This window comes from Pan paniscus, chromosome 20, assembly GCF_029289425.2.
Source record: "Pan paniscus chromosome 20, NHGRI_mPanPan1-v2.0_pri, whole genome shotgun sequence".
Lineage (NCBI taxonomy): Eukaryota > Metazoa > Chordata > Mammalia > Primates > Hominidae > Pan > Pan paniscus.
Window position 1 is genome coordinate 35,572,635 of NC_073269.2, and position 12,659 is coordinate 35,585,293.

Consider the following 12,659-nt stretch of genomic DNA (forward strand, 5'->3'; position numbering starts at 1 on the left):
GCTCTCACTTACTGCCCTGATCTCATCCTGCTGGGTGGAAGCTTCCTGAAGGCAGGGACCAGGTTGTAATTAATCATTCTTCCTATGTCTATGTCCCTAATATCCCCACACACTGTAAATGCTGCATGGACACTTACCAGATTCACTTGAATTTCTGTCTTTCTGGATGAGAGAAATCCTGGGAGCACAGCTGTGCTTCCTTCTCCCAGAAATTTCCTTCCTCAACTCAAGATGAGAAATACAGCTTTTTAATTAACAGAAACCATCTCAACCCAGATCTCAAGTCATTTGATGTGATTCGGGGACTGCTTCCTGCAGAGACAACAGTTACTTGCAAAAAAAGCCCACAAGTCAATGCAACTGATTTCAGGAAATTGGGTCCAGCAAGCAACCTCCACATCCAGGAGGGACCTCACTGCAGCACGGATGGGCGGCACATGTCTGCTCAGCCAGCTCACTGTCCCTGCTGAGCCACAGGCTTCCAGCCACCTGCTGATCAGCAAGGACTTCACATGTGTCCTCTACCTGCCTGCCACTCTGCCGAGGTGTCCAACACAGAGCCCCGGTCCCCAAGAGGCTTTCATTCAGCTAAGCAAGATGTTCATGCAGAAAGATCAGCTACACTTAAATCTGAATTCACCCAGGATTGGTTAGTGTGTCATTGACTAAATGGTCTTGGAGAACTGAGAAAGGGATCTTTGTTCAGGGAAAATATACCACAACCTCCCCTCAGGGCACAGGAACCTCAAGGGGTTCATGGTCTAATGGGGAAAGCTTTCCACAGAGGGAATTTCAAAGGGTGTGCAGGGAGTGGCTGGAAAGGAAGAAAGGATAATCCAAATTATTGAGTCTTCAAGAACAAACAGCCCAGAGAGACAGGGGTGACAAGGAGTCTGTCATGACCCAGCATGAAGTGTAAGATGGAGTGACGAGACATAAGGTTGGGGCACAAGCCATGGGGATGTTGGTAGATAATTCATAAGTGTCTCACATTTCTGCATATCTCATGAGCAGAGGCACTGTTGGCCCTTGTGGTAGACTATCTTTTCAAGGCTATTTATACAGTGAACAGCTTTGGAAGATAGAGACAGATTTGCAAAGGGCAGGCACACTGACAGCCCACTATTTAAAAAGTAAGGGACACTAAGAGTTCCTTGCCTGGAATGAAACCCCTACATGGGAAGTTTCCCTCAGCCCTCTGCATTGCCCTGGGGAATTAGAACTCAGAGAATCAGTACACAAAAATGCTGGTACTCTACTGCTTTTGCTGTGAGAATAAAGCCCTTTGTTTCTGACCCAGGAGCCTTGTCTTCCGTCAGCATCCATGAAACTGTGGCAGACTCACCTGTCAGCTTGCAAAAAGGGTACAATCACAGATCTGTCTCAGTTCCTGATAGGAGAACCCTGAATTCCAGGTTTTATCCTGCTGGTCCTTGAGTGGAGAAATTACATTTGCCTTTAGCTGTAGAAGGGTGTCCTTGGTGCCTGTAATCCCAGCCTTTGGGAGGCTGAGGCAGGAGGCTCACTTGAGGGCAGGAGTTCAGGTGAAACCCCATATCTACTAAAAATACAAAAATTAGCCAGGCGTGGTGGCAGGTGCCTATAATCCCAGCTACTCACGAGGCTGAGGCAGGAGAATTGCTTCAACACAGGAGGAGGAGGTTACAGTGAGCCGAGATCACACCACTGTACTCCAGCCTGGGCGACAGAGTGAGACTCCATTGGAGGGACATTTGTTGGATTTTTTCTTTTTTTCAAAATGTGCAGAAATCTGTTAAGGATAAAGTTAAATTTCTCTGACCTTTTTTTCTGAGCAGGAATTGAGTGAGGAGTCTACAGGTTAGAAAGAGGAGAAACCTGGTGTGCCTAAGAGAAACTAGAGAAGGAGAGCCCGAGACTCAGGGCCCAGGGCCACTGCCTGGAGGGCTTGGCCAAACTTGCCTCTCAGCTATAGCTGACAGCCTCCTAGTCTAGATCATCACCTTCCTCTGCGGACATGGGGGTCTGAACCTCCCTGGAAAATGTCTTAGGAAGCTCAGGAGGCCACAATAAAATACCACAGACAGGGGGCTTAAGCAACAGAAGTTTATCTTCTCACAGTCCTGGAGGCTGGAAGTTCAAGATCAGGGAGCCGATGGCCATTGTGTCCTCCACGGCAGAGAGAGCAAGCACACACTTTGCTGTCTCTTTTTTTTTTTTTTTTTTTTTTTTGAGATGGAGCCTCACTCTGTTGCCCAGGCTAGAGTGCAGTGGCACGATCTTGGCTCACTGCAGCCTCTGCCTCCTGGATTCAAGTGATTCTCCTGCCTCAGACTCCCACATAGCTGGGACTACAGATGCCTGCCACCACGCCCAGCTAATTTTTGTATTTTTAGTAGAGACAGGGTTTCACCATGTTGGCCAGGCTGATCTCGAACTCCTGACCTCAAGTGATCCACCTGCCTCAGCCTCCCAAAGTGCTGGGATTACAGGCATGAGCCATCACACTGGCCCTGCTGTCTCTTCTTAAAAGGACACTACTCTCATCATGAGGGTCCCACCCTCATGGCCTCATCTCAACCTAATCATCTCCCAAAGACCCCATTTCCAAACACCACCACATTAAGGACTAGGGCTTCAACATAGGAATGTGGGGAAGGGGCACATTTCAGCCCATGGCGGGCTGTCCTGATGCCTAAAAGCTCCCAGGACACTCACACCTACTGACTTATCCCACAGCCCCAAGGGACCCCTTATGTCCTCAAGCCAAGGGGAACCTCCAGCACCGGCAGGCTCAGCCTCCTGCCGCTGGGTGGGGAATGGCAGCATTATTGAGAGTGCATGAAAAATCGCAAGGAGGCAGAAGCCCGCCTCACCTCTTCCCTCAAGCACCCAGTGCACCCTGAGGGTCAAATTGGTGACATCATCTGAACACATTCCCTTTTGAGCTCATCTAAACCTAATGTCTTACCTTTTTGGTCCCACTACAAATAACACCTGGTTATTACAACAATAATTTCTGCTGGAAAATCCCCTACCCTGTTGCAGTCAAACGGGCAATTGGAAAACGAAAATATTAGGGTGCCCTAGACCCAGGAGTCATAGATATTCTTCCAAGACAATCAACATCAGACAAATGTGGTAAAGAGGTGAGTTGTCACGGGTACGGGATCTCCCCAACTTAGTGTCTGATAATCTAGAAGTTCCAGCAAAAACCTGCTCCTAGAAAAGCTGCCAGAGCAATGGCCATGCTGGACTAGAGTCCGTAATTCCAGCTGGACCCACTGTCTGTGGTGGCCACTCCTCGTCTGAAGGGCATTGTCTTGGGTCAATGCGGCAAACTCCACAGCAGAGGCGCTGACACCTGAGAATCCTACAGCCCAGCGAGTGAGGCTGTTCTGATCCACTCTTCCTGGCCAGCTGTCAAAACACTCTGCACCTGCTCTCAAACCATAACAAGTATTACTCATGAAGGTGACAGTTCCTCAGGCCCACAGTAATAAAGACACACACACACACACACACACACACACACACAGGCATTTAAAAAAATGCAATAGGTCAACAACACTCAATCTAAAACCCTAGGGGCTGGGCATGGTAGCTCACGCCTCTAATCCCAGCACTTTGGGAGGCTGAGGTGAGTGGATCACTTGAGGTCATGAGTTCAAGACTAGCCTGGCCAACATGGCTAAACCCCGCCTCTACTAAAAATACAAAATTAGCCAGACATGGTGGTTCATGCCTGTAGTCCCAGCTACCCAGGAGGCTAAGGCATGAGAATTGCTTGAACCCAGGAGGGGGAGGCTGCAGTGAGCCGAGATCACAGCACTGCACACCAGACTGGATAACAAAGCAAGACTCCATCTCAAAAGTAAATAAATAAATACAAATAAAAAATAAAACCCTGGAAGCCTTTGCCGTTGGATTATTTCTGACTCTCTCTATATTTGATATAGTCAATTTCCATCTTTCAATTTAAAGTTTTCTCACAGTGGTGATAAAATACTGGGTTTGGGAAAGAAAATGCCTGCTGCAGGGGAAGAAGGAGGAGGCTGTTCTCTGGAGCACAAGGAGCCGAGGCTGCTCAAAGTTCTGCTGTGTCATTTTTCCTCCTCATTGCCGCCCAGTGAGCATCAAGCATCACTGGTATTAGGGGATAGGAACGGCTTTTAAACCTCTGTCTTCAGGGCCCATCTGCCAGGTGCAGTTTCCGGCTTCATGTGTTGAGTAGGTTGGTCAAATCAAATCTCCTGGACCCCCTCCGAGGATGTGGTTGCCCTGGGCCCTACACAGTGATACATCACACAGCTTCATCCCTTCCAATTAGCGCCCGGTACGCGAATTGATGTACTGAGAATTAACATCATTGATCTTCATCCAAGAATATGGCCAACAAGGCATAATTTTTTTTCTGATCAATGTTGCTGATCAATGACCTAATATAAAAAAAGGAAAAAAGGAAGGGCCTCCCCGGGCATCAGGGTAGATTGATGTGCCTCTATGCATGCAGTTCCCATAGACCTCAGGGCCTGTTCTCTGCTGGGGATTCACATTAATAACAGACAGTCTTTCAAGCACAATGAGAAACTTGTGCTCCATGCTTCCAAGGAAATCCCATGTTTCTCCAAGAGAGAGGGGAAATCAGGCACCTCCTATGGCAACCAGCCTCGGGGCAGACAGAACTCAGTGCCTGCCACAGCTAGGTAAGGCCCGGTGGCCCACTTTATAGAATAGAAGTGGCAGGAACCAGTGCGCTCCCCACGTCCACCCCCTCTAGGCCACTGTCTTTGTGCCACAGTTTATTGGGATCCTCTGTGGGAGGTGGACCAGGGAATAATAAGGAAAGAAAACAATTTACTTCTCCCCAGTTATATCCAACTGAGGTAAGTCAAGCTCTCTGGGAGTCTGTCCACGGCAGAGGAAATTCTAGCTCCAGGTTTCCAGTGTGAAGGCAAAAGGGTGAAATTGTCCACGTGTTACCAATCTCAAGTCTCCCTGCTTTTTATCTCCTCCCAGGGCTCCTACTGCCCCCACCCCCTGCCCCCAGCGCGACTCCACTAGTCATGCCTCAGCTGCCCAGCAAGAGGCTCACCTTGTCACACTGCAGGGTTTATTTATTACCCACGCTGGGGGTATTTGCATTTCAAAATAAAACCCTGCAGAAAGGAATGCTCCATCTAAAAGAATGACTCTCCATTGTTTGAATGTCAAGCACTGTGGTTCACTGGAGCAGGGGCTCCCAGCTTGGTACACCGTTGGGGTTGGGGGACCAGCATTTATGATACCCTGGAATGACACTGCTTAGGAAGCCACCTTTTTGGTGCCTTTCAGTTGATTTCAGGCAGTCATTCATGCACTCTTTCTCGAACACTGTCTGTGCATCTGCCCGGCACCCACACTACGGATGCACGATGGTGACAGGCAGCACTGTGACAACAGCATGGCAGAGTTTACCATTCCTGCCGTCCCCTCTGCTTTTGGCCTCTCCTCCACAATTACTTGCTTTTCCTTGATAAGGAGGAAGGAAAATTGCAATCAAGTCTCCTAACCCAGATGTCACCAACAAATATCACCAGATAGTCACTAACCTCAAAAAATGAGGCTTAATTGGTGGCAATTTTGCTAAGTAACTTCAGTTCCTTTTGTCTCAGTTTCTACCTTTATATGGAAAAGGACACTTGTCACATGAAATTCATGAGCTCATGTCTATACCTCACTGCCCAGTGTTGTATTATTTACTCTGCGGTATGAGTGTCTCTTTCCATTGTAATAACAAGGTCACTGGGCAGAAAATCACTTCATAGAAAAAGGGGTAAAGGACACCTCCAAAAGAAAAAAAAAGGAGTGGAAATCAATCCCTCACCTTCCTCAAAGCAGCCCTGTCTCGTAACAGCCACAATCTAGCTGTGAATCCTGCCATCTGGAAGCACCCCCCCACCCTCCTTCCGCCTCGCTGACACACCATCAATTTCCAAATGTCATCGACAATCCCACCTCTTCCCTAGGGTCTCGTAATTTCTCTCTCCTTTTGCCCTCTATCTTATTTAAACCACTTGACTCTGTCCTGTCTATTCTGGAGGTGTTGATCAAAAACCAGTTACATTGTTTATAGAGAAATGCCCTCAGCTTCTGGATGTCTGCAGTTTCTAGTCACAACGGCTGTGATTCTTTGAAGTGGCCAGTAAACCAGATTTTTGACAGGTGTGGAGGGAAATAATTCCCAGACTGAGGAAAGAAGCTGCAAGCCATTGTCTCATTCCTTGTGTTAGAATGCCATCAAGTGACAGACCAGAGAACACCGCTGCAAACCTTGGGCACCTTTTATGTCTAATATTCCAAGACCTCCCTGGGGGAGAAAATATGTAAACCAATAAATATAAATGCCAAAATAACCCGTCATGGTCCAAATGGCCAAATTAGTATTAAAGGCAGTTCTTGCCCAGGTGTCAAGAAGCCTTATTTATTTGTTTATTTATTTATTTATTTATTTAGATCAAGTCTCACTCTGTTGCCCAGGCTGGAGTGCAGTGGCACGACCTCAGCTCACTGCAACTTCTGCCTCCCAGGGTCAAGCAATTCTCATGCCTCAGTCTCCCGAGTAGCTGGAATAACAGGCGAGCACTACCACACCCGGCTAATTTTTGTATTTCTAGTAGAAACAGGGTTTCACCATATTGGCCAGGCTGGTCTCGAACTCCTGACCTCAAGTGATCTGCCCGCCTCGGCCTCCAAAGTGCTGGGATTACAGGCGTGAGCCACTGCACCCGCTCAGAGTTCCTTACATTCTTGAATAGAATATAAGATGGTAGAAACCGAACAATCTGAGAATTATAACCCAATTTTCAGTATTGCAATGCTGGGTCATGTTTTACTATTTGGTTCCCGATGGGAAGAAGCCAGGGGCAACCCTCAAAGCCACCAGTGCTCCAAAAGGAAAGGCCAACGGGGGCCGCCAGGTGTGGTGCTAAAGCTGTATCCTCCATCCAGAGGCTCACGGCTTCTGGGGATCCTCAAGAAGCCTAAAGACCCAAGAGAAACAGGGGAACTTCCTCAAGCTCACAAAGAGAGCAGCTGCACCCCAGCCCCGGCCCCTGCTGCTCTGCAGATAAGTGCCAGGTATGAAATGAGGGCCGGTCCTCGGAATTGTGCATTGACAGGCAGGGTTGAAGCCTCAGGAATGAGGTAATGGTAAATGCCTGCACACACAGATTTAACATTTTTCATTTTTTTCCCCCTCTTAGAGACAAGGCTCACTCTGTCATCCAGGCTAGAGTGCAGTGGCTTAATCATAGCTCAATGCAGCCCCGAACTCCTGGGCTCAAGCGACCCTCCCGTCTCAGCCTTCTGAGTGGCTGGGACCACAGAACTAGTGATAGCATGGAGAAGATGGAAATGACACTGTGTCCAGACCAGAAAGGGGACATTCTACAAGCTGACAATCTCCATGTCCCAGCACTTCAGACAGCTGAAGCCCCTGAAGCCTCAGACAGCTGAGGGCTCCTGGCAGTGAAGCAGCCTTCAGGCCCCAGAGCACCCAGAGAGCTTCTCCCAGGGTCCCTCTCTCTCTAGCACCAGTGGTACCTGGGCTGCAGGGAGGTTGGTAGGGGTCCCCAGGGATTCCTTCATGTGATAAGCTAGACACCGGGCCCCAAAGAGGCTTCAGGGCTTGAGGGAGATACATATTTATCAGTTGATTACAAAGGAAGAGTGTGGCTGGGCAGGGTGGCTCACGCCTATAATCCCAAAGTTTTGGGAGGCCCAGGCAGGCAGGTCACTTGAGGTCAAGAGTTTGAGACCAGCCGGGACAACATAGTGAAGCCCTATCTCTACTAAAAGTACAAAAATTAGCAGAGTGTGATGGCGCATGCCTGTAGTCCCCGCTATTTGGGAGGCTGAGGCAGAAGAATCGCTAGATCCCAGGAGGCAGAGGTTGCAGTGAGCTGAGATGGCATCACTGCACTCCAGGCTGGGTGACGGAGCAAGACTCTGTCTCAAAAAAAAAAAAAAAAAAGCTAAAAACAAAAAACAAAAAACAAAAAAAAACATAGGAAGTGGGTATATGGTCTGGGGAAGTATTCTTAGTAGTTATAAAAGTGTTAAGTCTGCCTGGGTGCAGTGGCTGATGCCTGTAATCCCAGCACTTTGGGAGGCCAAGGTGGGAGGATTGCTTGAGGCCAGGAGTTCAAGACCAGCCTGGACAACATAGTGAGACCCCCATTTTTACAAAAATGTTTTTAATTACCCAGGCATGATGACACGTGCTTATGGTCCCAGCCGCTCAGGAGGCTGAGGTGGGAGGATTGCTTGAGCCCAGGAGTTCGAGGCTGTTGTAAGCTATGATCAAGCCACTGCACTCTAGCCTAGGAAACAGAGCAAGACCCTGTCTCTAAGGAAAAAAAAAATTGTTAAATCGGAACATGCAGGTATTTGCCATCACAGGGAACATTGAAAGTATTTTTTAGCTTTGAATTTCCATGCCTCTGCTGAAAATTCCTCATCTGCTCACCTATTTGACCCATCTTTCCCTCTACGTTTGTTAATCTATTTATAATAGTATTTTAAAGGCCTCGTCTTCCAGTTCAGCATCTGGGTCACCTACGCTTCTGCTCTAGTGACTTTCTTTCCTTGATTGTGGGTCACAGTGTCCTGTTTCTGTGGGTGTCGTATACACTGTTTTTTACATTTCAAGCTGGATGTTGTATGTTAAAGACCAGCAGAGACTGGAGAAGACCAAAGGGTCTTTCCATCTCCCAGAAAGGGCACCCCTTTTCCTTTCAGGAAGCTTTGCTGAGGGGTTGACCTCTGCACGGAATCAGGTTTAAATAACTTCAGATCCCCTCTGGCTTCAAATCATTTTCGTTTTTTGAGACAGGGTCACACTCTGTTGCCCAGGCTGGAGTGCAGTTGCAATCATAGCTCACTGTAGCCTTGACCTTGACCTCCTGGGCTCAAGCAGTACTCCCACCTCAGCCTCCAGAGCAACTGGGACTGCAAGTGTGTGCCACCACGCCTGGCTAATTTTTTATTTTGTTAATTTTTTTGTAGAGATGGAGTCTCACATGTTGCCCAGGCTGGTCTCAAACTCCTGGCCTCAAGTGACCCTCCCACCTCAGCCTCCAGAAGTGCTGGGATCACAAACGTGAGCCACTGCTCCCAGCCTGGCTTCAAGTCTCTTGAAGGGGAGGTGTGTCCCCTGCCCGCAGCATGGCTTTGGGATTCAGGCACCACAAAGCCAGATCTCTGTGCTTCCCTGCTGTGCCCCAATTCCAGTTTGGGTGATTTTACATCAGGTCCTTTCTCTCTCTTACTTTCCCATATTTTGACCTAAACAGACTCATACGAATATAAACACATAGCCCCTAAGTCTGGAGTCAATGGCTGCTTTCCCAGAGTTAAGCACAGGTCAAAATAGGTGGCGGGAGGTGCTAGCTACATGCACACACTCCCATGCAGCCTGCAGTGACTTTCTGCAAACCCTTCAAGTGTCTCAGCAAACCTGAGAAATGCAGTGAAGAAGCTCTCTTAGGACCCAGAGAGCCCTACGTTTATCCAGACGCTCCATTAGCCGAAACTACGCTTTCCTCAGTGCAATCAGCTCACAGAGTAACACCGGGCCAGGGAGCTGGAAGAAATCTATAGTTGCATTTTATACATTTGGGATTAAGCTTGCCTTAAAGAGTGACTTTTGGAGGCTGAAAGACTAGAAAACTTGGATTTCAGAGACTGATATGTGACCAGACACACGAAATTTTAAGAGTCCCTGCTGTCAGAATTCCAAATGGTTAGTCTTAAACTGACTTAGGGCGCAGCGCTGCCTCTTTACAAAGAGCTGATACGCTGTCTTCCGGCAAGCACCAGTTCTTTGATTCTTGTAGACAAAGTGCCTATTACCCAGCAGGAGAGGGTTTGACCAGCAGAAGTGTCCAGTGTTAGCGCTGGCACCTTACCGCCTATCTCTGTGGCACTATTAGGCCTGAGGAATGATTGAGGGCTGATGTCACTGTGCCCAGGCTCTCCACCACCACCCTCACCAGCCCTCCTCGTCAATACACAATGTCTGGATCAAGGGCATAGCAGAGCCAGGGGAGCATGTAATCTTGAGCCTCAGGGACTGTTCTGTCCTAGTGAGGACACAGATAATGATGGCTACCATCTCTCAAGCTGTATTACCTGTGCCAGGCCCTGTTTAAACATGCATCATCTTGCTGAGTGCTCCAGGCCACCCTGGGAAGAAGGTGCTGTTAGCAACCCATGTTATAGACAAGGCTTTCCTGTAGAAAAAGCATACAGGCCTCATCCCTCTCAAATGTACCTGATATAGACACCCAAAAAGCAAGAAAAAAACTGTGTATATTTATATACACACACAAATACACACAAACAGATGTGCATATATGTACATATATATACTGACTTCATTGACTTGGTGGATTAAAATTTTCACTGACAATAAAGGCTTCCATGTTCTTATTGCAGGTTTGCTGGTATTCAGGATCATGACCTTTCAGCAGTAAAAAAAAAAACCTACTAGAGGCCAGGTACGGTGGCTCAGGCCTGTAATCCCAGCACTTTGGGAGGCCGAGGTGGGTGGATCACTTGAGGTCAGGAGTTCGAGACCAGCCTGGCCAACATAGTGAAACCCTGTCTCTACTAATAGCAAAATTATAGCCGGGCGTGGTGGCAAGCACCTGTAACCCCAGCTACTCATGAGGCTGAAGCAGAAGAATCCCTTGAACCTGGGAGGCAGAGGCTGCAATGAGCCAAGATCGCACCACTGCACTCCAGCCTCGGCAACAAAGCAAGACTCCATCTCAAAAAAAAAAAAAAAAAATCCTAGAAATAATGTTTTTCTTTAATCCGAAAGTGGAGGAGAGGGGATACACGAAAAAATACTTCTCCACTATATTGTCAGAAGCTATTAGATAAATGGTTTCTGTAAATTTAGTTGTGTTTATTTACAGAAGTCCTAATTTTCATGGATACCCACTTACTTAATAGTTGAGGCTTAATCTTTTTGAGCTTACATATGAGATTTTTCTTGAATACTCAGAATAGCAGCCTGAATGTCTCAGAGCAACAATCAAAAGAAACCTGTACAAATACAACAAAGTGTGAATTGTAGAATCAAAAAGCATATGGGTGTTCACTGTTTAAATGTTTCCATTATTCTGTATATTTGAAGTTTTTCATAATAAATTGCTGGAGGTGGGAGGGGAGTCACCTGCAATGATTCCATCAAACATTGACTTCTCGTGGAACTTTCACAAAGCCACTATTGGGAAAACACGTGTATCCATGTTTGAAAGTTTATCATTTATAGCTATAAAAAAGAAAAAAATTAAAGTCTTTTCACCAAAAGCAATTTAGAAAAGAGAAACAAAAGGAAAAATCTCCCATAACTTCACTTACCCGGTTATACAACCTTTTAGTATATTCATGTAACTATTGTGTATATATTTGGCTTTATTAGTTTGTAACCTTTTTAAAAATTGTATGTAATTTGTTTAATGGCTGCATGGTAATCCATCATGTTATAGAAATGTGTTAGCAGTGGCAGAGAACCGAGTTACCCCAAGTAACTGGAGACGAATCCGTACGCGTTCGCAGCAACTTCAATCTTTGCCTTGTCAAAAGAAAGAATTTGACTGAGGGGCATAAAGCAGAAAGAGACCAAGGCAAGTTTCAGAGCAGGAGTGGAAGTTTATTAAAAAGCTTTAGGCCGGGCATGATGGCTCACACCTGTAATCCCAGCACTTTGGGAGGCCGAGGCGGGTGGATCACAAGGTCAGGAATTCGAGACCAGACTGACCAACATGGTGAAACCCCATCTCTACTAAAAATACAAAAATTAGCTGGGTATGGTGGCGTGTGTCTCTAATCCCAGCTACTTGGGAGGCTGAGGCAGGAGAATCGCTTGAACCTGGGAGGTGGAGGTTGCAGTGAGCCAAGATCGTGCCACTGCACTCCAGCCTAGGAGACAGAGCAAGACTCCGTCTCGAAAAAAAAAAAAAAAAAAGAAAAGCTTTAGAACAGTAAGCAAAGGAAAGAAAAGGAAAGTATTATACAACTTGGAAGGACAAGCAGGCAACTTGAAACCAAGAGCGCAGCCTGACCCCTTGACTTGGGGTTTTACACGTTGGCCTACTTCCAGGATCTACTTCCAGGATCTTACATTACTTCTCCCCACTCCTGAGATCTTACAGGAAGCTGCTGATCAGTTTCAGGTGTTTTCTATCTGGTAGGCGGCTGCCTGTTCCCTAGCGCCAGCTGTGGCCAATTACTTTAGAGAAACAGTTAACAACCACCTGACCATCACCTGATGGTGGCCCAACACCCCTGGTGTGTGTAGCGGGGAGCCTTCTCCTGCCCTGCTCATACCTGACTACCTACCTACTGTAACAAATGTACCATACCTAGGAACAGTTTATAAAAACAGATTACTGGGACCCACCTTATAAAAACAGATTATTGAGACCCACTTGATAAAAATGAATCTCCAGGTATGATACCAAGAAATTTGAAATGAAAGCTTACCCTGTGATTGTGATCCTGTATTTGATCTGTGGATCAAGCAAATTAAGTGTGTGCTAACTAATCAGGTAAATTAATGCATTTAATAATGCATTAATTAGCATACCTAATTACCTAATTAGCACATAGTTAATTTGCTTGATCCA